The sequence below is a fragment of the Strigops habroptila genome, chromosome 5 (assembly GCF_004027225.2).
Source record: "Strigops habroptila isolate Jane chromosome 5, bStrHab1.2.pri, whole genome shotgun sequence".
NCBI lineage: Eukaryota > Metazoa > Chordata > Aves > Psittaciformes > Psittacidae > Strigops > Strigops habroptila.
This window is the reverse complement of record NC_044281.2, coordinates 57035977-57060716: the sequence shown is the minus strand read 5'-3', so window position 1 is coordinate 57060716 and position 24740 is coordinate 57035977. Positions and strand designations below refer to the sequence as shown.

Sequence of the window (24740 nt, the reverse complement as noted above, 5' to 3'; positions counted from 1 at the left end):
AAGAAAAAAAAACCTTTGAAGTTCAATTATAAGCCATCAATCTAATTTGAGTGTAATAAAATATAGAAATTAACCTGTATAGTTAGAGCCTAGTGTTGTAGAAAGGATGCTGGTTTTTGACATAAGTTTTCACCATTAGCTCAGTCTGGTTATTCAGTTCCTTTTCCAGATAATGTCTGAACAAACACGTTAATTCAGATGCTGTGCATCACACTCAATCCCATTAGCCACAGTGCACAAACTGTGGCTCCAGCCTTGAGCACCTCAACAGTGAGATGACCAATCTGCTTGCTGGCTCCACCCCAATCAGCAGCATGGGAACAGTTGGCTCCATGCATTGGCTCTGCAAAGTGAAACATAGCTACCAAAGGCAACATAGATGGAAGTGTTCAGCTTCCTAATGCTAGGCACATGAGGAAAAAGAAATGGCTGTTTCCTCATAAAAAACAATCAATAATGCTTAATTTATTTAGCTTGGAAAAAAAAAAAAGGGTGAAGACTCAGAAGGCAAAAAGGCGGTGGAAAACCAGGTATGTTAACATTATTAAAAACTGACATAAACTATGGATATTATTGATAATGGAAATTGCATGATGATTTCTAACCTTCAGAGGGACAAAGACCTAGAACTCCCTTCAATAGTTGGAAATGATTTAAGAGAATATGGATCCCTTTTCAAAAGCAGTCTGTCTGAATAGCTTAGTAATTTCATTTTTAACTGAGGAACATGACTTACTTTGGAGGGAACATAGTGAGGAAAAGTGAATGAGTAACCGTGGGATGCTAAAAGAGCTACTAAAAACTAGGTAGCCAGAGGGGTTCAGCTGTGAACACTGCCAATAGCTCAACATGTAGGATGTAGGATGTCTTTGTCTTGTTTCCAGGCCATTCTGGAGTTTGTCCTACTGTATCCTTTCAAATTAGCCATATCTATAACACAGTAGCCAGCAATATGTTAAATAATGTATATGAGCCAGAGAATAGTGAAGGAGACAAGAAATAATATTTTTCACACTCAAATAATGGATTCATGAAGGTAAAATGAGCCATGGTATTTGAAATGTCAAAATCATTAATATAGCTTTGCATGTGTTTGGGTGTTAATTTGTATTTATAAACTAAGCAAAAAAAGAGTGGCAAGGAACAGGTGACAGGCTTTTACCGAAGTATCTACTCCAGTAATTTCCTGATGATGAAAGCATTTAGAATATGTCTAAGAGATGAAAGAGATTTTCTGATCAACTGAAACAAGGATGAGGGTTAACATCTCATCGTGTTCATGGATATATGTAGGAGACCCTGAAACAGATAGCTTTGATACACTCTGAACCTTTTAGAGCAGCAGATTTTAACAGCTTCTGGGTATTCTGTGATTCAAAACTCTTTTGAAATGTGTAAGGCTAATATTTTCCTAACAAACACAAAGTGATAACGCTTGATTTCAGGGAGCTCTGCTGGAAGTTGGTGATCTTCTCAGTTAGTAAAGCTGTGCCTTCACATGTGTATCAAACAGCCAGAGGGATTTTTTAAAAAAAAAAAAAAAGGAAGTGGTTTCTACAACAGGAAAACAGGTATTCTTAACAGATGTAAAGCGATACAATTCCAACATGCACTGCAATTACAAACCAACCTGCTTATTATCTCCATGGTGGTTAGTGTTACCATTCTGTCAGAATTTCCTATTTTAATCTGAGGAAAAAGCTGAAGTGCCAGGCTACGTTTTCCTAATGTGCTGATTTTTGGAGGCAGCTTGCACTGGGGCACCAGCTATCTCTCACTGCATGCTCTAGGAAGTAGAAATAAAACCACAATGTCTCACATGAGCACTTACCCGACAAGAAATTTTCATCTCATCAGGCACAGTGCTGGTGCCTTGAATTCTAAGCATTTTGCCTTGTGCTGCTGTAAACTGCTATGCGAACTCTAAAGCAAACCAATGCACATTTTTCTTGTGTCGGTGTTTCTCTTTATTCAGGATAATTCTTGGTGAGGTGACACAATGGGCTCTTTTCCCTGCAAGCAACTGCTTCAGAGCTGACAGCATAGAGCTCCAAAAATTGAACTGCAGCACTGGTTCTTGTTTATCTCAGCAGCAGGAAAGGGAGAATTATGTGGAAAGAAACTTTTATTTTATTTTTTTTTAATTTCTTAGCATTTTGTGACCTTCCTTGCAAACATGCTCAGAAGCAGTACTGAAGGGTGAACAGTTGAACTGTGTATATTTATTCAGCTTTTCTTCAGCTCAGCTGTCCCTCTATGTTGTCAGACTCACCAAAGCCGTTTTTTTAAGCTGATCCTTTTGTCAGCGTTTATGTGCTGAGGAAGACTGTGAAAACTTGCCCTGTGCTTCCTCACTCAGAGCTGCCAGGAATTCCTTTATAATGGATTAGCAACTAGAAAACTGTGTGTGGGGTTTTTTTGTTGGTTGGTGGTGGTGTGTAAAATGTGTTTGGAGCGAGGGTGGTGTGTGAAATGTATCTGCAGTGGCATTTCGCATACCCAGAAATTCTGCAGTCCTTCGAAGTTTGCTATTGCTGGAGGAATGGCTAAATGATGAGCCAGCCTCCCTGTTGTCAAACCAGAGCACAGACTTCCAAAGTGAGCCTGGTGCTGCTTTCTTTCCTGTCTCCGTTGATTTGTGAATCCATACTTGCCAGAAAGTGTGATTTTGTTTTTGTTTCTCACACTTCCCTTGAGCTAACTGTGTCTGTTATTGTGTTTCGGGTTTGGTTTCAGGTTCTAACTGAGATTTGATATAGAGTGCAAATAAAAAAAAAAACCAAAAAAAAAAAAAAAAAACGGAGGAAAAAAGGTGGGTTATAATGTCTGTGGGCCTTTTGGTGGTTTGAGATGGTTTTCTAGCCTGATCTACTAGACATGACCATTGTAATTGCACACTTCATTTTGTGAGCATGGGTTGAAGGGTGAACACATAGGAGTCCAGCTGCTCTGTAACCTGTAACCAAGCCCATGGAACAGCTCTTCTCTCACTGATCTGCATGCTGGCGTGTTCCATGGGTTCACTGCACTGCAATATCTTTTATTTTTCTTACTGAGAATACTGAGTAACGAGGGAGATGTGGATGAAACCTGGAATTCAGGAACAGGAATTTTGGGATTGTTTCCAGCAGGTTTCCTCTGCTTGATGCCTCCATTCCTCCATAAATATGAAAAACATGGCAGAAAATGTTAAGCGCAGGTAAGTGCCGGGCTTAAATCTCGCTCAGACATGGAACTGAAAGAAGTATTTACATTTGGGGTGTTGAGCTGTTTTGGGGGAAATGATGGGTTGTACAGAATGCGGAATGATCAGACATGGGAGGACTTTAGGAAGATCTTAAAAGTTATCTTCAGTATCAGTGAGCAAATTATGTTTGTACATTGTATTCTACCTGGAACTCCTAGGCTCAATTCAGATCCTTAAGTATGGTTGTGGGATATAAAGAAGCCAGAAATTCTGGTCTGGTTTCTTGAACTGATACAATATTCTCACTATCCCAGTTTCCTTAAGTCTAAAATTGAAATAGTCTATCTTCTAAGAGACAGCATGCTGATGATTTGTTTCATATTTCCCTTTAAAAAATGACATTATTATGAAACCATCCCTTCTTGCAGCATGTGATGATAAGGTATCACTGTACCTTTAAAGCAAAGGCAAAATGTGAAGCAGTTGCTCCTTTGGCATTGATGAGTTAACATTTTTTTTTTTTTTTTTTTTGCATCCCAGGCTATCCAGATTGAGGAACATTATGTTTCACTTAGTGTTTCTCTGAGGCTTCTTGTTACAGAGCTCCTTAGCTCTTTTGAAAGGTTAATTGTCAAACTTTAGTTTAGGACTGTGTAATGTACTTCACAATTCCATACCTTGACTTAAAGTATTAACATTAATGTGGTGGGTGATAAAGAGTTGTTTTTCTTATTATTTTGAAAGATTGAGCTCATATTATTATTCATGATCGAGTAAAGAGGTTTTTATTCCAAGGTACTAACTGCTTCTGAATTTCATCTGACCCCCATTAAAGTTGATGGAAAGGTTTATCTCGATATCCATGTTCTTTGGATCAGATTCTTTACCTAGAATAAATGTAATTCACCTTTCCTTGGTCATTTGGGGCAGTATTTTCAAAACTGCCTCAAAAGAATGAAGTATAAAACCAGATGGTATTTAATCAAATGTTTGCGTCCCCTTTTCCCTCCCCTTCAGTGAAGTGATGGAGGAATTGTGCAAATTACTCTGATTGTTGTCCCTCTTGCCCCATCTATTAAAAAGGAGCTATAAGACAGATATTTATAAAGTCCTTGGAAATATTGAGGGAAAAGTGCTATGGAAGAGTTAGGTAAAAGAGACATTGCAGAAGTTTCTATATTTGTTTTATTTTTTTCTCTGACAAGATTGTACAACTCCAAATGTACAGTGATGTAGAAGACTGAATGTAAAGTAAGCAGGAATATATGGGCACCTACAGAGATGCCAGTTCCTCAAACCGTGCAACTGCATCTGGAGTCTTTTTCTTCCTTTTCCTTATGCTGTGTCCAGCAATGCGAAGTTACCACTAATACAGGATTTACTTAGCTATGGCAGGCAAAGGTCAGCTGCAGCTGGGTTCCCTGAAGGAAAAGACAGCTTTAGCTTGGTCATTCCTTCAGGCTGGGAGTTGCAAAACCTTGTCTGCTCCCTTGCTTGACTCATGCTGTAGGGTGCCCTAGATAATATCAAAAAGCCAAACAAGCATGTACATATGTATATGTGGCCCCCTGTGCAGGAGCCACAAGCATCCACCCTAGCACAAACAAAAAAATAAGGAGGGCATTATTAATCCAGGAGGTTGAGAACTTGTAACAAAAAAAAAAAAAAAAAAAAAAACACCACAACAAAAAAAGAAGAAAGAGGACAAATAAAAGCAAGGGGCTTTCTCCAAAACCCAATGTCCCCACCCAGAACCACCTCACAGCTCTGCAGGGGGCTAACGAAGGAACACCCATCACACCAGAGGAACAAGCAGTTGCCGCACCAATAAAGAGGATAACTGCTAGTGCACCCAGGAAAAAGCCGTGAGTCATACTAGTAGGTGACTCTATGTATATTTCTCTTTGTGTATGCATGTATATATGTATATATAATATGTATGTGTAAATATGAATGCATATTTTTGTATGCTATCTGTGTACACATTATGTATAGCTAGTGAAGACACTGTAAAGAGATGTCTAAGCCAAGTAAGTAATAAATGAAGATGATGTTAGTTGGACAGTGCTTTCCTGGCAGGAAAAGTCCTATATATCATTCTGTCACTGGACTGTGGTCTGGAGTTTGCTATGCCTCTGAACAAGTCCACATATTGTCTCCTGCAGATAAAAGTTGAGTGGCTATTTCTGTAAAGGAATTTTGTCTCTCTGAGCACAGATTCAGGACACAGCTGCATTTAAGTGAACCTTGTTATAGCATTTCTTAGATCATACCAGAGAGACTTATGACCTTCATAAAGCCAAGAAGGACAAACATTGCTGCCTTAAAAGCTTTTAGGAACTGAACATTTTTCATGACTACTTGTCTGTGGCAGTAATAGTAAATTTACTGTTCTCTACCTGGCTCCAAGATACACTTTCCGTTATTACTGAACCACACCAAAACATACTGTAGTAATATATGATTCTGGCTTCAAATGTGGCTGTACTGCTTTGGTTCATTTCCATGTAACTTAGTATTTTTAGCTGTACACAGGTGGTTCTTCTCCCTTTAAAAGGTGATATATAGAAGTCCATAGAAAGGGGGTTGTTTTTAATTTGCAGCTTTCTTAGATCCAGATGTCCTTAGAAGTATTAGTTTTGCTATAGTAGTAGGTGCTTTTGCCATAATCCAGAATCCTTTCTGCTCTGCTCTGCGTATCTACTAAGGAACAGGTCCTTGCCCAAAAGCCTTTCAATCTCAAACAGTAGATGATTTCTACTGTTTTCAGCATTATTATTGTTAACTATAATCATATTATTAATAATAGAATTTGTTGATTATTATAACGATATTATTAACAACATACTATATTACTAATTAAATAATAATAATAATAATGTACTAAGTAGCATAGTGCTTCCCAACCTTAGGATTTTTTTGGCCAGAATGGAATTGACAAACAGAAAACCTTACTGCCACAGAAACAGGAATCCAAATTATTTACCTAGACCCTATTTAGCTGCATGCTATAGACAACAATGCTTTCTGACACCAAATAGCTTATTACTTAAACGTAAGACAAGAAAAATAGGTGCAGGCTCCATGGAAACAAAGGTAGACTCATGGTAAACTCTCCTGAAATTTCAACCCTCAAGAAAGCAGAGTCTGGCTTGACCTTTTTAGCAGTGCTCTGGTATAAATAATGAACACTTCATTAAAAGTGTCCTTCAGGTAGCAGTATCCAGTCAATTAAGCTGTCCTCAGCTTTACTGTTCTTTTTCCTCTCTAATAGTTACCAAAACCAGTGCTTGCATTCCCTTTTTATGAATGGCTAAGGAGAATTTGCCAGGCAGGAAAGCACAAGCTTATCTGTGCAATAATTCCAGGATGTTTGTTTTGAGATGATTTGACATATTTTGGTTTGTATAGCAGTGGGACACATTTTTTTTCCCAGGTGGCATGTGTAAGGCGTTGTGTGCCCGGATTTCCAAAACCAGCCCTTTCTTAATAGACCTTAATAGCTCAAATTGGAAATTGGAAACAGGCAGAATATCCTCCTGTGGGAATTTTCACAGATCTTGGTCAAAAGCAATCAATCATATTCATTTTTATTGATGTTAACACGCTGAAAAACATTCTCCCTCTGGAATAGAATTCCACAGAAGACTTAAAAAACCCCAAATTAACAAACTAACAGAGCTACAGAAAACAGGTATTTTTCTATTAATTTTGACAGCGATTATTCTTAAGGTCCGTATAACCAGAGATAGTACAGTATGTTAAAAAAGAGAGTAAATAGGAGAAACATTAAAAGAACTTTATTTCTTGGGTTTTAAAAAAAAAAAAAAAAAGGCTCAAATCACAGGAGAAACATTAAAAAACCAAATCACTTGAGATATGATTTAGCGTAACAAGAGGGGCTGAGATGCAGCTAAGAGTAATGCTCCTGAGTTACACTTTTCAGTTGGGTCACAGCCTTTTGAAGTAAACCTGGGGACCTGGGCAGCGAGGGAGCTGCCCAATGGTTGGATGCCCAGTTTGGCAGATCAAAGCACCAAAATTCAAATGCACCTGCTCTAGAGATGTAATGAAGGATTCTTGCCAGCCAAACATGCAGAAGAAATGACTCAGACAGTGGAATTCAAGATCTAAAGGAATTTATGAGAGTTAGAAAAACCCAAAAAAAACAAAGGAAAAAAGTTCTTTCTGGTTTTCTATGTTTGGAATAATAATGTTAAACAAACCAAACACCTCAATGTGCAGGCACTTATTTTCGTTCAGAAACAAAAGCTGAGCATTTCTGTGAACTGAGATACGTATACTGCAAGACTCACAATAAATTACTGAAGGCAGCTAATACTGGAGTTAAAGGAGGCAAGATCTATGCTATGTAAGCCCTTCCTTCAAGCTCAGTGTCACTGACAGTGTATATACTTCATAAGGGAAGAGAAAATATCTTTTTTTTTTTTTAGAAACTGTAGATGAGACATGTTCTATAGTTCAGTGATGATGATTCACAATGTGGTCTCAAATATCAATGTTCTTTAGGACATCTGGAAAATACTGACTGGAAAATTAAGATGAGATTAATATTCCTTCTGATGTTTTTATCCTCTTCATGCCTCATCATCACGCTCACTGTACCATGAGATCAACAAGATTAGATATCTTTGAAACCTGCTCTCCAGCAGAATGTGATATTCAGGATGAGGTAAGACACTGAGAACTGACCTGCAAGATTCACATGTCAAACTAGACGTCCATCTTTGTTCTAAATAAGTGAGGTATGAATCCACGATGCGTAGATGTGTTGACTTAACTTCAGCTGAACTATAATTCATAAATACTACAAATGCACAGTTTTTTTCTGATTGTTCATGGTTTGACTGACAACAAATAACACTGGTGCACACAGAAGGTGGGGGGAAAGAAAAAAAGAACTTTGAGTAAATAAAATTAAATACTGATTTTAAGTGTAAAATATATAAAAATTAGGATATATGAATAATACACAATACATGTAGTTTATATGTATAATAAATACATTTATAATATATTTTTGAGGATGATAAGGGGCCTGGAGCACCTCTCATATGCAGACAGGCTGAGAAAGTTGGGGCTGTTCAGTCTGGAGAAGAGAAGGCTGCGTGGAGACCTCATAGCAGCCTTCCAGTATGTGAAGGGGCCCTACAAGGATGCTGGAGAGGGACTCTTCCTTAGGGACTGTAGTGGTAGGACAAGAGGTGATGGGTTTAAACTTAAGCAGGGGAAGTTCAGGTTAGATATAAGGAAGAAGTTCTTTACTGTTGGGGTGGTGAGGCACTGGAACAGGTTGCCCAAGGAAATCGTAAATGCTCCATCCCTGTCAGTGTTCAAATCCAGGTTGAACAGAGCTTTGGGTGACATGGTCTACTGTAAGTCATCCCTGCTCATAGCAGGGGGGTTGGAACTAGATGATCTTAAGGTCTTTTCCAAACCAAACCATTCTATGATTATGATATGCATATATGATATGCATATGCATATATGTGTATGTATATAAAATATACATGTGTAATATATTTGAAAAATTGAGGATTTGCAGAATGCACCTCTACATTATGTACGTAAAAATAAAATAATCCAATCTCGAGGAGCATAGATTTTTTTTTTTTTCAGTAGCTCAAGAAGTAATGGGCTCAAAATGCAGTTCCACAGGTTAGACATCAGGAATTATGCTCCTGGATCATATGGAACAGACTAGTTTATGTTACCAAAAATGAGTATGACCAGGGTGGACAAACATCTGCTAGTCATGATATAGCTATGTTTTCTCCTTAAGATTACTTTTCAGCATCCTTCTAGCCCTATATCCTTTCTATATCCCTCTAGACTTTTAAACTCTGAACATCAGAAACGCATTTAACCAAAGCAATGCAGCATTGGAAGGACAAATTCCTTCTTTGGATATATGTGTTATTTAAAGGAAAAAAAAAAAGAAAAAAGGCTATTTCCTGTTTTCAGTTATGATAAATTTCCTTCCTTCCTACTAGCTGGTATAGTGCTCTGCTTTGGATGTAGTATATTAGAATAATGTCAATAACACCAATGTTTTAACTGTTGCCAAGTAGTTCTAAGCCCAAGTCAAGGACTTTTCAGTCTCACGCTTTGCCAGTGAGGAGCTGCACAAGAAGCCGGGAGGAAGCAGAGACAGAACACCTGACCCAAACTAGCCAAAGGGGTATTTCATACTACAGAACATCGTGCTTAGTATATAAACCAGGGGAGCTGGCCAGAAGGGACCAATTGTTGCTCTGGGACTAGGGATCAATTGCTGCTTTGGGACTGGCTGGGCATCGGCCAGCAGGTGGTGAGCAACTGTGGTGTTCATCAGTTGGGTTTTCTATTTTTTTTTTTTTTTTTTGTTCATTTGTTTTATTCCTCTCTCTCATTTTATTTCCTTATATTTATATTACAGTTGTTAACAATAAGAATAATTAATAATAATAATAATAATACAAGCATCAACTTTATTTCAGTGATTTAACTGCTCTTGTTTCAACCCACGAGATTTTTACTTTTTTTTTTTGTAATTTTCCTCCCCATCCCACCAGGACGGTGTGAAGTGAGCAAGTGACTGCGTGATACTTAATTGCTGGTTGTGGTTAAACCATGTCAGGCTGTCTAATGAAGAACATGCTCTTCCATCCAGCAAAGAGTGAGTCATTGCAGGATGTATCCAGATGACATGAAAGAACGCAGATACTTCAGAGAAAATGCAATATGGAAGTGAAATAAAATTTGAAAGTGGTCACCGCTTCTGAGACAGGAGAAGGGGGGGGGGGGAATGGAGCTTGGGGGGGTGGTGAGGGGAAGAAATGCCAAATAACAAAGTAATTAAATGTTTCACAGAATGTAACTTTTAATATAGCAATGGGAAGCAACTAAGAAATTTTCCTCTTCCAGACAATTACTGATTGTTTATTGCTCAGAACTTTTGTTACACAAGCACCTAAAGGGTAACTAATGCATCTTCTTTATGGCAGTCTCCAAGCTTCATGCAAGAATATCACTGGGCTTTTAGGATCAGATAAAAAGGAAGTGGTTTGGAGAGGGCACCACTAAATAAATGCATTCTAAAATAAATGTTGAGTAATTCAATCATCAGAATATATGAACAGAGTGAGCTCCAAAATGAAGCACAGTGACCAAAGAAATTAGAGGAGCCAAGTTGCTAAGCAGAGATAAATAGGGGTCTAATTGGTTTTATACATCTCAATTGAGGTACTTATTCATGTGCAAAAAACTCACAACATTAAAAATAATTTGATTTAGAAATTATTTTTGTGGAAAGCATTTGGTATGAAGTTCCTCTTTCAATGCAATATAGTGACAGCAGAAGAGAAGATATTCCCAATTAAACACCTGAAAGCTTCTGTTGTGGTTTAAACCCAGCCTTCAACTAAGTACCATGCTACCACTTGCTCACTTACTCCCCTTTCCCTGGTGGATGGGGACAATTGCAAAAAGGCAAAATCCATGGGTTGAGATAAGAACAGTTTAACAATTGAAATAATAATAATAATAATAAAAAATAATGAATTAAACCCAAGAAAATAAGTGATGCACAATACAATTCCGCACCACCCGCTGACTGATACCGAGCCTGACCAGAGCAGCGATCAATCCCTTCCAGGTAACTCCCTCTAGTTTGTATAACTGAGCATGATGTGCTGTGGTATGGAATACCCCTTTGGCTAGTTTGGGTCAGGCGTCCTGTCTCTGCTTCCTCCCAGCTTCTTGTGCAGCTCCTCGTGCAGCTCCTCACCGGCAGAACATGAGATTGAAAAGTCCTTGACTTGGGCTTAGAACTACTTGACAACAACTAAAACATTGGTGTGTTATTGACATCATTCTCATACTAAATCCAAAGCAGAGCACTGTACCAGCTAGTAGGAAGAAAATTAACTCTATCCCAGCCAAAACCAAGACAGCTTTATATCCATAATTTTGTAGGCAATAGGGTTCATATGAACTGCAGCTCTAAATGGGAAAATATGTTCTCTCAAAAAAAAAAAAAAATCAGGCAATTGAATGATATAAATACAATCTGCAAATTCTCATAGGTCAGTAGTTACCTTTGTGGTTAAATGGAAATTATGTTTTTGAATATGTTTAGCTGCTGTGTTCTACTGATGAATGCCAAAGTAGCTCAAAAAATTTGGGTATCCATGAGGCTCAAGAAAGAAATAGACCTATGTACATCCCTTGTTAACTGCCTCTTCATTATTATTTTACATCAGCCAAAATTAGTTTGGGATGCCATTGTCCAGAACTTTCCAACGTCATGCAGATAAATTATCTAGTAGCTAGATTATCAGCTATCGTGCTCTAGTTTTTCTCTCCTGTTTTCTTCTTACCCCATTCTTGCTGCTCAGCAAGACAAGGCAGGTAAGAACAATATATTTAATAGCTGCCATATTCCAGCCAGTCAAGGATGGGAGCTTCAAACCTGCATACATAAAATGAAATTTAACCTGGATGTCTTACTGGATGGGGTCTTTAGTTACTAGAGTTTACAAGGTGACTTCAACACTATTATGTGGGAAGTCTGATCTGGTCAGTGTGTCATAGCTGTACTCAGACTCAACCTGCTCCTTCAACAAATTTGCAAGGCCTTAGAACACTGTTTCCTAACTATTTTGGCCTCATACCTTTCTTCTATCCCTTGTGTTATAGGTCATGTTGTTGCACTGCTGTTGCCTTGCTACCTGGGACTTCATTGTAAAAGTGAGTTAGCTGCCATCACTTTTACTTCAATACCAACCTGGTTTTGGCATCAACATGGAAGTCACCATATTCAGTCCAAAAATGCTTAGCAGCTGAGGTGGTACTTTCACAGGAGTGAATCGATCTCACTAGTGTCGAATGTGAGACCTAGACTACAGCTCCTGACTAAATCCATGTAGGCCACGTTTCTGATGCAGGGACAAGCATACCCAAATGAACTTCAGGCACTTTGGAGTTCACTGCAGGTTTCCCAGTGAGTTCAAACTCTATTTTGGGGCTATACGCTTCCAACCTGGCTACTTTTCTTTCACTTAAAGAACCCCGTAGGCACAAAAGTGCTGCATTACTTGTGGCTTTGAGAACAAAGGCACTTAACAAGTAAGTAAAATTTCAGGCCGAATACTAAGAAAATGGACATGATTAAAGCAATAGTTCAGTAATGCACTTGCTGAACCAGTCTAAGATCAATCATTGACATTCTAGATTATTTCTTAGAAGGAAGCAAGGAACAGATGGGCACTGCTCTTTGCTGGATCTTAATGAAACGTGTACTTCAATGGAAAGAAAATAGTCTTCTGGTTGAAAAACATGCTTTTAAGACAAAGAGATATGTCATACAAATACTGAATTAACTAAATGAATTTTGTGTTTCAAAATACTAAGCTTCAATTAAAATAGTAGTTCAGTAAATAGAAGGTCATGATAGATCAATTGAAAGATTAATATAGAGATTTTTTTCTAAATGGAAAGTAAGCCTGTTTCATATCCTTCTAAGAAAGTTTTAAAATACACAGTTTTGTTTCTCAAAAGAGTTTTGTGTTTTAACCAGCACAATGGCCTTTGAGTGTGCTGACCACTGATGCCCTAAAGTCCACTTGGCAAGGAAAAAGATGTGGAGAAACATATCTCTGGCAGATCTATAGTGACTGCTGAATGACAGCTACTCTGGAAAACAAGGGATTTTTTTTTTTTTTTTTTTGTCTTAAATGAAAGTCAAGATCACCAAATTGCTAGCTTTCCTGAAGAGGGTTGTCATTTAGTGCTCAGCCCAGGCAAAAAGAATATCACCGTGAAATTCTTGTGGGAGAAGTGAAGACATGGACTGATTCACCGTGCCTCAATTCAGAGCTTTGGATTGTGCACAGCAGATATTTTTACCTGAACGAAGAGCACGAAGATTTTTTATTAACTGAAAGGCTCCTTCTTCACCTCCTCCTCTACTAGTAAGTATCTTCAAAGAAGAGGCTAGCAAGCTGGAGGTGGCATTTAGGTACCATTTATTTCTTCATGCTGTGGCATGGCTTCAGTCATTTGGTGGGTTTCAGACTTTGTGAAGCCATGGCTCTGTAATATCACATTGGACTGAACCCAAAGGTTGCTGAAGTGGGGAGCACCATAGGGTGTGCATGGACTAGACTCATAGAATCATTTAGGTTGGAAAAGACCTTTAAGATCATTGAATTCAACCATAAACCTAACACTGCCAAGTGTACCACTAAACAATGTCCCTAAACACTATGTCTACAAGTCTTTAAAATTCCTTCAGGGATGGGGAGTTGACCACCTCCCTGGGCATTCTGTTCCAATGCTTGATAGCCCTTTCACTGAAGAAAGCTTTCCTAATATGCAATTTAAACCTCCCCTAGCACAGCTTGAGGCCATTTCCTCTTGTCCTGTCACTTCCTACTTGGGAAAAAAGATTGACACCTACTGGTAGTTGTAGAGAGTGATAAGGCCACCTGAGCTTCCTTTTCCCCAAGCTAAACAGCCCCAGTTCCCTCAGTCACTTCTCGAGTTGTTCTCTAGACCCTTCACCAGCTTCATTACTCCTCTTTTGACATCCTCAGGAATGGAGAGGACAAAGGCAAAGGGCAGAGAAAACCATCTTCTCTGCTGAAAGAATTGCAAACTTGTCCTTAGGAAAACTAAGGAAATGAATCTGAGTCAGCTGGGAAAGACAGCAGGGAACAAAATACTTGGAAAAATTTCTTAACCCCCACTGCACAACTGGTGACTGCGCTGCTTTCCATCAGGTGGCTGTTTCGGGAAGGTTTAACACCCTGGTGAGAGTCGGTTTCCAAAGATCATAAACAGTGACTTTTTCTTTCTTTTTTTTTTTTTTTTTTTAACTGTTGTTATTGCACGTTCCCTACTAAAAACAGCAAAGAGCAGAGACCATCACAAAGCCTGGAAGACATGAACTTTAACTTTCTGTGAATTACCTTTGACACTTCTTTGTCTTCAGACTTCTGGATTTAAAGCAGCGAAGCAATTAGCAGAAAACCTGCTAAGCTGACCACAGAAAGAAATAGTGAAATAAATAACTGAATACCTTAAATTTTTCTAACAGGTGCACCTTTAAATTCCAGCACCAAGGGACTGTGATGCCCCCTTTGGGAGTATATTTCCTTTGCTTGAATTAACACAGTACAGGCAATTTTTCCACTCACGTTTCACATAGAAGTTTATTTGCTAGCAGTAAGAAGTAGATACTTAGCTGCTTTTAAAATTTGAGGAGCTGTGTAATTGAAGCACTAAGTTATTCTGTGCACAAAAAGACCTCAATCAGTTACTGCTCCCTCACAACATATGCCAAACTTTGGGGGCTACAGGGTTTTTTTTTCTTTTTCTATTGAAAATGTACAGCACATCCACTTTATAGAAAACTGGTTTTCTCTGAACAAAAACATACCTTTACCTTTCCCCCCTCCCGCCCTTATTTGGTGGTTCTAGAGGATAGTTTAATTTTTTTCTATGGTCATGTTGAACCGACGTGTTTTGGTCTCCTCAAAATCAACAGGTTTAATGCTGAATGCTTTCAGCATGATCTTGAGTTCATTCAACATGAACATGAGTTACTCTAACCTGTGAGAATGTTGTATAGGATCTGGAGTTACTACTAAACATAATGTTTATCAGTTAATATTAAATAAAATATTACAGCTAGAGAAGTATACAGCCGAGTGTTGTGGACCTGGTCTATTGAACTGGATACACACCTTCTAAAAATTCTCTTAAAATTCAGAATACTGTTAACAGCCTGTTTATGTATACATAAATATATGTATAGCTCTATATACATATAAATCTATGTGTGCATATATACATAGCCTTCTCTGAAGCTGGCTAAGAAATAATTAGATAATGTCTTCAGAAAATGTGTCTCACTTTAAAAGTTTTAAAGATACTGAAATAAATCAGCCACTTGTGAAACATAATGCATTCTAAAGACATTGACTTTGGAATATCTTATATCAAATAATTTATAACCTTTCTTGAGGGTATATGTTAATTTTCTTACAAGAACTAGAGCCCAGCTTCTTAAAGGTATTTTACTCTCTAATTCCCAGTGAAATCAGAGTGGATTAGGGACTTATGCTGGCACTAGAATTTTAAATAGTTTTGAGAATCTGGATATAGTCTTTTAACCACGATGGCATTTATAGCAATTAAGAAAAATAATAAGCGAATTATAAGCGAAATAGCGTTATTAACTAAAACTTATCTCTGTCAATACAGCTAAGGCAGTCCCTCCAGATGTGGAAGCATTCAACTGTGGATTGAAACTGTTTGTTGTATATGAAAGGCAATGAGACTGAGCCACAATCAACACCCCGATAAAGGTCACCTGTTAAAAAATAAAGAAATCTTTCAGTAGCAGTCTACTGGCTCCTGAGGGACACAGTGAATGTCATCAAATGTTGCCTACCCACAGACCTTAGCAGTGTGTCTTGGCCATGAAGGCAACTAGGTTAAGTCACTTGTCCTGATCCCATTATAGGGCACCTACTTGTCCCTTATTTTCATGTCTTCATTTATATGCTGCACTGTTTTGTTTTTGTTATTGCTTTCTTGCCCCTCCAAATATTTACTCTACGTGCTACTGAGAATCGTTTTCTTCTGCCCCAGAGCTGGTTGCCCTCATCTCTGTGGTGGGCAAAATAACTCCTGGGCAGCATTTGTAGTCTTAAAACACTCGTGGGCACCTGGGATGAAGGCGATGGATGTGTTCTACAGGGAAGATAGTATTCTTTCCTGCCCAGCTTCCACAGGTGGCCAAATTATGTTAGAGAGTGTAAGTATACATATATACATCCGGGTATATTTCTATATACAGTATGTATAAATGCTGCTTTCTTACCAGGCCATTTTAAGTTCTTCTATTTCGACTAATGGTACAACACAGCAGTCCGATGTATTTACTCCTACAATCACTTTTCTTTTTTATCCAGCAACTATAATTGTAATTAGCTACTGCTAATTAAGAAAAGCTAACAAACATCCAGACTTACGAAAAGTGGTGATAATGTACGGTTTAAATGAATAAGGAAAATAGAAGTTAAACTCATTAAAGCTTACAGGAGTTAATGACCAGGAACATTAGTCAAGCATTGCTCAAAACTGTAAAGGGAACTATTGCTTTAAGAACATAGAAATTCAGCAGAAAATCCCACCCCCAACTCCCAGCCATTTCTCAGAGACCAGAGGGGCCGGGTGCAGCAGGGCTGAACTCCTCGTTAAAACCAGCTCGACATTGTACATCCGGTCGCATTCAATAAGAACTTCCACTATTATGGGTTCACGAATAGAGCGGTTTATTGAAGCAGCAGAAATACAGATTCGGAATTGCCCTCAATAGATTCACTTACTGCATTAGCGCTCAAATCCAAAGGTAGCCAACAGGTAATCAAACTCACACAGAAAAATAACCAATTGATAATTCATTAAGCTCAGAGCCACCCGGGTATCACCCGACGCCGTCGGAGGCGCAAATCTTACCAAAGAGATTTCTCTGCTTTGGGGAGGAGAGACGAACGAGCCCGTCCGTTCCTCTGCAGACAGGGATCGTGTTCTCATCCTCTGCCATGGAGGAGTCCACATGCCAAATATATGCTTTGGAAAGAAGTGGCGATGAGACTGCAGCCAAATTACCGGTTGCTGTTGCCATATCTGGTGGGGAGCAGCCCGTCACCCTTTGGTGAACTTGCTAGATGTAAACTAGCTAGAGGGATAATGAGAGTTTGGATCACCTTCGGTCAGGCTGCTCAAGGGCTGAGCCTTGTGCAAGGGTGGAACAGAACCGTGAAACATTCACATCACTCCCTCTTCCACCCAGCTGAGGCAGCTTTAAGGGCCATCAGGCCCCTGCCTGCCAGCTTCATCACACCCATCAGCAGCCCATCGTTCCCATCAGGGTGTTGCAGCTACCACACCTCGTTCATCTCTTCACTACATATCTCATGGACTCACTACTGCAGAAAGAGCTAAATTCCTAGATTCTTCCCCCTTATTTATAGCTGGAATTTCTCACAAATGACAAAGCACATTGGCGCTTTGCTTTTGGCAGGGTATTGTACAGGTCTGCTGCGCGCTTTGGCAGTGACTTGCACTGAGGTCTGTCCCCTCGATAAGGAGATTGGTTCATGGGTCTGTTATTTGTGACACTTTTTCCCACTTACTGATTTATTCTTTTCATTCATGTGAAATTATACCAATTTGTTACACATCAGGACCATTACTGGTGCAAAAATCTTTTTTTTGAGATCTGCTTTGCAGATATTTGACTTCTTGGATATTGGAAGGTTTCTGCGTAGAAAGGTCACCAAATTTTAGGAATTTGTAACAAAAAATCTAGTGACACTGGCTACCAAGGTTTATTTCAAGTCTTAATTTCTTTAACATGATTTAAAAAACACCCTATCTTTTCGATAAGGATCTGGCTTGCTCTGTGAGAATACACAAACGAATGCTTCAAACCATGTTTTTGCTGATGGTGCCTGTAGATATTTTGACTATGGGTAGAGGGCTATGTCTTTCTATTTTAAACTGCTTCCAAGTCTATTGTTACTGAGGGGAGATGAAAGTGTGTAATATTTTTGGTCCTCTAAAGAAACCAGCCCCCTGATCAATGTGTGGGAGCTGTGCATGTATGAAACATTGAATGCTGCTCACCTACTGAGGCCCATTATGAATTGGTAATGGTGGTTAACACCACTAATACGTTCTGTATGCATCAGTAATATCATATAAGATGATTTCTGTCAGGAAGCAGTTAGTCTTTGGAATTTAGGAATGCATCATTATAATGACTTCTGAGATACCTGCCACTGTGGACCTGAACACTTTAGTAGATGCTCTGAGCTATTTCAGGGTATGAAAGTCTCCAGGTGACAGAGCTGAAATGATATCTTCAAACAACTTTTAAAGAACAGAGAATATCCAAAGGTACCTTGAAGTCTATGCTTTTCTAAGTAGGTAGTTCTCCTTGCCTTAGATATAAAAAAATTTTATCAGACGTGCTTGAAATTCAACAAACTTTTGACAGAAGGAAACAAATGTTCTTTTCTAAAACAAACTAACTTTAAAATGGGAGGGAAGATAACTAGAAAAAAAAAAGCAAAAGTAACAATGAGTAAAACTGAATAATATATATTCTTTTAATTAGTTTTGGTACTGAAAATAACAGAATCAACCAAGAAAAGTGTTTTGCTCCACTGTTTGTTTTCAGAGAAATACAACGTTTAGAGAGCTTTTGTAGAAAAAGAATTTGCAGGCTCTGGGGACTTAGTTATATGATCTAGGAGGGCTAGGTTTACTGAACATGCTTGTAGTATTTCAAGTTTTCTCCGTGAAGAAATTTAAGCAAGTAGTTCCACAAGCAGGAGAACGAATGAAGCCCAACTTCATGTGGCTTTGGGTGTTCTGATTGAATTCTCTGCTCACATCTAGTGAAAACCCCATTGAAGCTTTTCCTGGAGACTGCCTTTCCCCTGCAGTTCTAGCAGCTGCCTTTTCCCAGGCAGTGGCAGATCTCTCTTTTCCTGCCTTACACACGGCTTTCTTGAAACTCATATGAAGACAAAATTGTTAAAAACGCACCCTGCCAAATGCCAAAATAAAGGATGTTTGTACACATGTAAGTAGTTCACGGGTAAAATACCAGTAGATGGCGCTTGAGAATACGCAGTGCTGTTTCTGGGTTCTGGAGCATAATACATCCTCTTCTTCCTTTTTTGCACCTTTACAGTATTTTGTCGGTAGATCTTTTTGGAACACTCCTAACAGGAGCCCCCTCACGGGATTGTCCTGGCCGCTAGCAGCAGCTGCACTTAACTCTTCAGAGTTCCCTGCAGCTGGGGTGGGTGAAAACATGGTGGTCCCATAAGGGGGCATTGTTTTTGCCTTACAGATACTGTGTTTTCATTTGACTACTAAAAGGTGAGCTGCTCTGAACGAGTGAGCACAGCTGTGCTTTGCAAAATGGGCAGGCACACTTCTGGCAAGTGAAAAGAAAGCTAAATGGTATGACCCCCAAATGACACATGACAGGCAGCTGTGTACCAAGTCATGGAACCACTGCAGTGCTGTGGGCTCTGCCTCCTCCATGATAAGCCTTCCTGGTTCACACCAGGCAGAACACAACTCTTCAATTGAAGGAAAGATCATAGAATCATAGAATGGTTTGGGTTGGAAGGGACCTTTACAGTGTATTTAGTTTCAATCCCCCTGCCATGGGCAGGGACACCTTCCTCGAGACCAGTTTGCTCAAAGCCCATCCAAGCTGGCCTTGAATACTTCTGGGGACAAGGCACTCACAGCTTCTCTGGACAGCCGCTTCCAGTGCCTCACGACCTTTAGAGCGAAGAATTTCTTCCTAGTATCTAATCTAAATCTACTCTCTGTCAGTTTAATGCCAGAAAGATGGTTTATTTTATCACCAGTTGGTCAAGGATAACAGTTGGGACATGACATTCTTGAAGTAAAACCACAGTAATAAGGTGACTTATAATTTCTTACAACAAGGGAGAAAGACACAAATCTTTTTTCAGTACACCCTGGAAAGATCTGACCCTTCATATTTCCCTTCCAATACAGAGATCCTCTTGAGACTCTTGGAAAGACTGGCAATGTTTCTTTGAGGCTCAGAAACATTAGCAGAAGATTCACCTGGGTAACAGGACCTCCTCAGAAGCTCCCACTCCATGCCATGGTGTTTTCTCCCTTTCTGGTCAAGTCATCCCCACAAGCTTCTGCAGAAAAACGCTACAGATTATAACCAACATGAGCAGAAAATGGTCTTTAGAGAGTGGTGACAGCAAAAGAGCATTAAATTTGGACTATTGGTAGTGGTGAGAATCAGTGCTGAAGCAGCTGTACCTCTTCTGTGTGCTTCATGCTGCCATTTGAAGAGATCACAGATATCGTGAAGTGAAACACATGGAATGACACTTATGGCTGATGAGGAAGTGCCTGCTACAGGGACAGGCCATGTTCTATTTTACTGCTCCAAGTTGTTTGTTTTCAGAGAAGGGTGGCAAAAGTCTGCTGCCTTTGTTGACCCAGCCTCCACATGTTCTTCAAAGCTCTACCACCACTGCTGTAATGCTGAAAGGCTTTTAAGTTAGCTTACTTAGATTTTTTTTTTTTCCATGCTGTCTCTGCACTACAGAAGTCTAGTAAGTTATATGTCCCATAGCCAGTTATTCCTTTATATGACAAAGGCTAAGCAGGAAATATTTACTGTGACTGAAGAAAAAAAAAAAAAGAGAGTAAAATATCAGGGGTATGTATGTGTATGGAATTTATGTAATTTTTCACAGATATGACTTACCATTTTCCTACCACAAGGGAGCTCAGAGCTGTAGATGGAGGCAAACAGCATGCCTTAATGTGAGAGAGAAATTCTGCTAGCACTTTGCCAGAATAATGGGCAAAATTATGCATTTGTGTCCCTTGGAAAGGCTGGCATTGCAAAGGGCCTTTTCATCCCAAGTGAGCACCTGAATAAAATTTTTGACAACTTTCATGAAGCAAATGCACAGTGTTTTGGGGAAGGTTTTTGTTTTTCTTTGATGTAGTTGCAAAAATTTCACCTTTACTCCATTGTCACATAATATAACACGTTTGTGAATCACTTTCTATCCTTATCGATATGGCATATTTCATGTTGTTAGACGATTTTTAATAACTCATGAAAATATTGACAAAATCTTCACATTTCTGTAAATTGTTTGTATGTAAAAAAATCAGTTTTTCCATTAAAACTGCCTCCAGACCTTTTGTTATTACCCAGATCTACATTTATTTTCTATAAACCTTTTCCTGTAAGGTGGCTTCAGAAACACTAATCAATGAAGTTTTGCAGCCTATCTTGGTAACTCAAATCTGAATTTCCATTTTATAATGTCTTAGAGTATTGGTTCAAACACAATTATATCAGTGAGAATCTTTCCATGAATCAAGCTTACAGAGACCCTTAGGAACCAAGGAGCTGGTCTTCTACTCCTTGAAATGGGGGCAATATTCCTCCAGCTTGTGTTGGAGAAGGAACTAACCATTTTGCCCAAGTCACACAGAGAGTCAGTTTTAGTGGAACAGATTTCAAGGGTTATCCTACATCATCACTTCTTTCTGCATTCATATAATTTAAATGCTGAAGAGAGATCACATCAGTCATTAACCTCCCACAATAAGCCCTAAATTATTTTATGAGGTTTAAAGCCTTCTCCTTGCAGAGAGGTGAAAAGGTAGATGGAGAGAGAGGAGTGAGGGAGAGAAAGGGGATGAGATGTTATTTAGGTCTAGTTGACTCTTGAGCACAGGTTGGACAGATGAAGAAGAAAAATGAATAATGGCAGAAGTAAGCAAATAGAGAGAATTGGCCATCTCTCTGGAGGATGAAGGTGAGAATAAATGCATGTTATGTTGCGAGACTGTTCTCAGCGTTCAGAGGACACCTATAGAAAACTATACAAAGCTGAAAAAGTGATGATAATCTTTCAAAAAAAAAATCTGAGGTGAAGATAATAAATTGTCTGGGGAAATTCCTGCTGAGATATTGTGGTAATGGTTTAGAAGGTAATACAGTAACTGTAATCCCATGGAAGCTATGTGTTAATAACAAGGGATGCTAGTTCTGGGATAAATGCCCTAGCTGTGTTAACAAACTGCGTCACTATCTATTATATTTTGTGGAGAAAAATACAAGCAGTTAATTAATGCTTTGGGGACTTAAGGGGAGGAAAAACGATAACAAAAAATCCAAGCTAGATTTCTCCGAGATCCCCAGGGATAAAGAAATGCAGGAGGTAGAAAATAATTTATTATTCAATGTTTTTTTATTTCAGCCAGAACTTTGTCAGAAGACTACAAAGTGTAACTGGGCTTTAATCAGTGGAAATTTTGAGCTTGATTCATTTCTAAGTAGCATTAAATTTCATTGGGTTTATAATGATATAAATGTAGAGTTCTCAAGGTGATCTAGTCCTTAATAGTTACTAGTGAATTTGGCCCATACACTGCATTAGTTAACTCTACTATAAAGATGCTAATGAGGTGAAGGGCAAGTAAGTAATTCTTTGCTAGCATAATTCCAATGATCTATGAAGGAATTTATTATGGTGTAATTTGTTTGTTCTGAATAGCTTGGTCTGTAGTGCAAACTAGTGGAAAGACCTTTTGGTTAGATGGAGGAAGTTAAGATACCTATTTAGCAGTAGAGAAAATTTATATACAAAAATAAAGAAATAAAAACCAAAACCAAAATATTCCAAACTAAACCATAAACACAAACATTCATGCAAGTAATATGAAAATAAAATCTAAAACATAGTGTCTCCAGAAGAGCAGTTTTCAACAACTTTGAATGGGAGTAAGCTGTAAAAATGTGAAGATACTGAAAGAGAGGATCTGGACTGTTTGATGATTCTGGCTAACGACAGGAAAGCTGCTGGGATTGTAGCAATGTGAAAAGAAGAGCTCCCTTCTGACTCACTTGGAAGATAGTTTTGACCTGTTGAAGTCTTCAGAAAAATTCCTGCTGATTTTCTGGGACTTTGATTCAGGTACTGATGAACAGCTTAAAGGCTTCTGAAGCACATGAGTAGTGACAGGGTGGAGCGGTAAGGAAGGAAGGAAACAGTTTTGCACTGAAATGTCAGTGTGCCCTGACAGCCCAGGTGCAAGTCTTTTGAAAAGCAGTCAGCTTTACTGTTTTGCCTGAATGTCAATAGCTCCAGCCTGTATATGGTGAACATCAACTGTGAAAAACATCTGTTCAATATTTTTTTAACTATGCTGATTATTTTTAGTTCAATGCCTCTTTAGACCTGAACTGCTCCCTTATCACCATACCTCTGAGAAATCTGCCTTCTGGCAGTTCTCCTTTGAAATTTGTTTTTGCCCATAAGGTGCAGATGCTTAGGAGCAAGCCTGTTTTCCTCCTTCTCAGCCTTTTCCACTGAGAATACAAAAGGAAACTCCATCCAGATTTCATGCTGTTCCAGAAATCAGAGGGTTATCTGGCAGAATTGTGACTTCACTCGATTTTGTGCCTGTGTGTGAAAATGTACAGATTTAACTAAAATGGGCACTTGCACTGCAAAGCTCTGCACACTGCAGGAGATCATGTTTTGAAAGTGTACAAACGTGTATTTCAAAGTATACGCTCTGCGAATGTGTGTATGCATGTGCAGACATGGATGCAGTTGTTGCAGCTTGATGTTATGTTGGAGGGATTCAGCTTTCAAAGGAGGACACCTACATTTATGTCTTGACAAGCAAGTTAATGGAAAGAAATATTGCTATTAATTATTGTCTATTATTTATTTTAATTGCATCAACCTCAGCAGTGGGCAGCAGCCACGCTTGGGTCACAACTGGCACAGCAAAGATAATGGCTGAAGAAAATCTAAAGAAGCCTTTTGAACAACATCATCATCATGATATTTATGTATCAGCTAATTCATCAGTTTTTATCTCCTATTTTAGTGGCTCATAATACATTCACTAACTGTCCTCATTATTGCCATCATAAGAATGGTTTTCAATTTCTTTAGATACCCACCATATTAATCCCAGGTTTCACTTAGATCCAAAGCAGCCTCCAAAGTCAGTCTTTCCCTTAACCTTTTTGTACTTGGAGTCAGCAGCTCAGCATGTGAGCTCTGTTCCCAAATGCCTGAGCCTTGTGGGCATTTAGTGCCAGTCAGCAAGTGGAGTTTAGGCTTTTAAATATTTCATGGGATAAGAGACAAGAAGCACTTCTTTTGCCTCAGCAAACCCAGGTCCTCCTGCTGTGAAGGAAGGAATCTTATTCCACAAAAATAAGGATCAGGGGGCTTTTCACTGGCTGAAATGTGGAAACCTACACCAGAGGGGGATTTACATATGTGTAAAGATATATATTTATATATACATACATATATATACACATACATACTTAGGTGTATGTATTTTATCTGTTTATATGTGCATGGACATATATGTATATATAAAACAATATTGCACCTGAGGAGTGACTGATCCTTTTTGTTTCTCACAGTAATGTCCCAAAGTGATGTGCTGGGTTTCAGACCCCAGGACCATTGTCTGCCCCTGCAGATAGATGGAGTCCCTTTTATAGCCTCTCCTTTTTGGCTACAGTTTTTCAACTTGATGATGCTGAGAAGCAGCCTCTGGATCAGACTGTAAGGGTCCTGCACAGCAGTCTGCTCTTGAAATGAAAAATAAAAATCCTTTCCTTCTGCGATATCTTTCTTATTTCAATATTTACTGAATTCTTGGCAGTGTTGGCGGGGGAGACAAAGCCGCAACATCATCTTTTCTCTATTGCTTTTAAAATGGTCTCCTCCCAAAGGGAAGCTGGTATCTTTCTGTTTTCACATCAGCTTGCAGTCTTTTAGGAGGACACGGTGAACTAATGAAGGGAGATTTTTGCATTACCCTATGGGTTGAAGTGCTCCTCCATCTTGGGCATCAGCAGCAATAGGAAATAAAGCTGATGTTCCTCTGCATGAGCAGA

The 24740-nt window shown here is 38.9% G+C and overlaps 1 long non-coding RNA gene across 1 annotated transcript; it reads left to right on the top strand.

Moving 5' to 3' along the window:
• The first annotated feature begins 4613 nt into the window (after window positions 1-4613).
• Window positions 4614-20864, top strand: LOC115608454. The gene is made up of 3 exons (XR_003991546.1): window positions 4614-5065; window positions 7718-7880; window positions 19814-20864. It is a non-coding gene; the product is annotated as an uncharacterized LOC115608454 (long non-coding RNA).
• Window positions 20865-24740: the final 3876 nt, after the last annotated feature.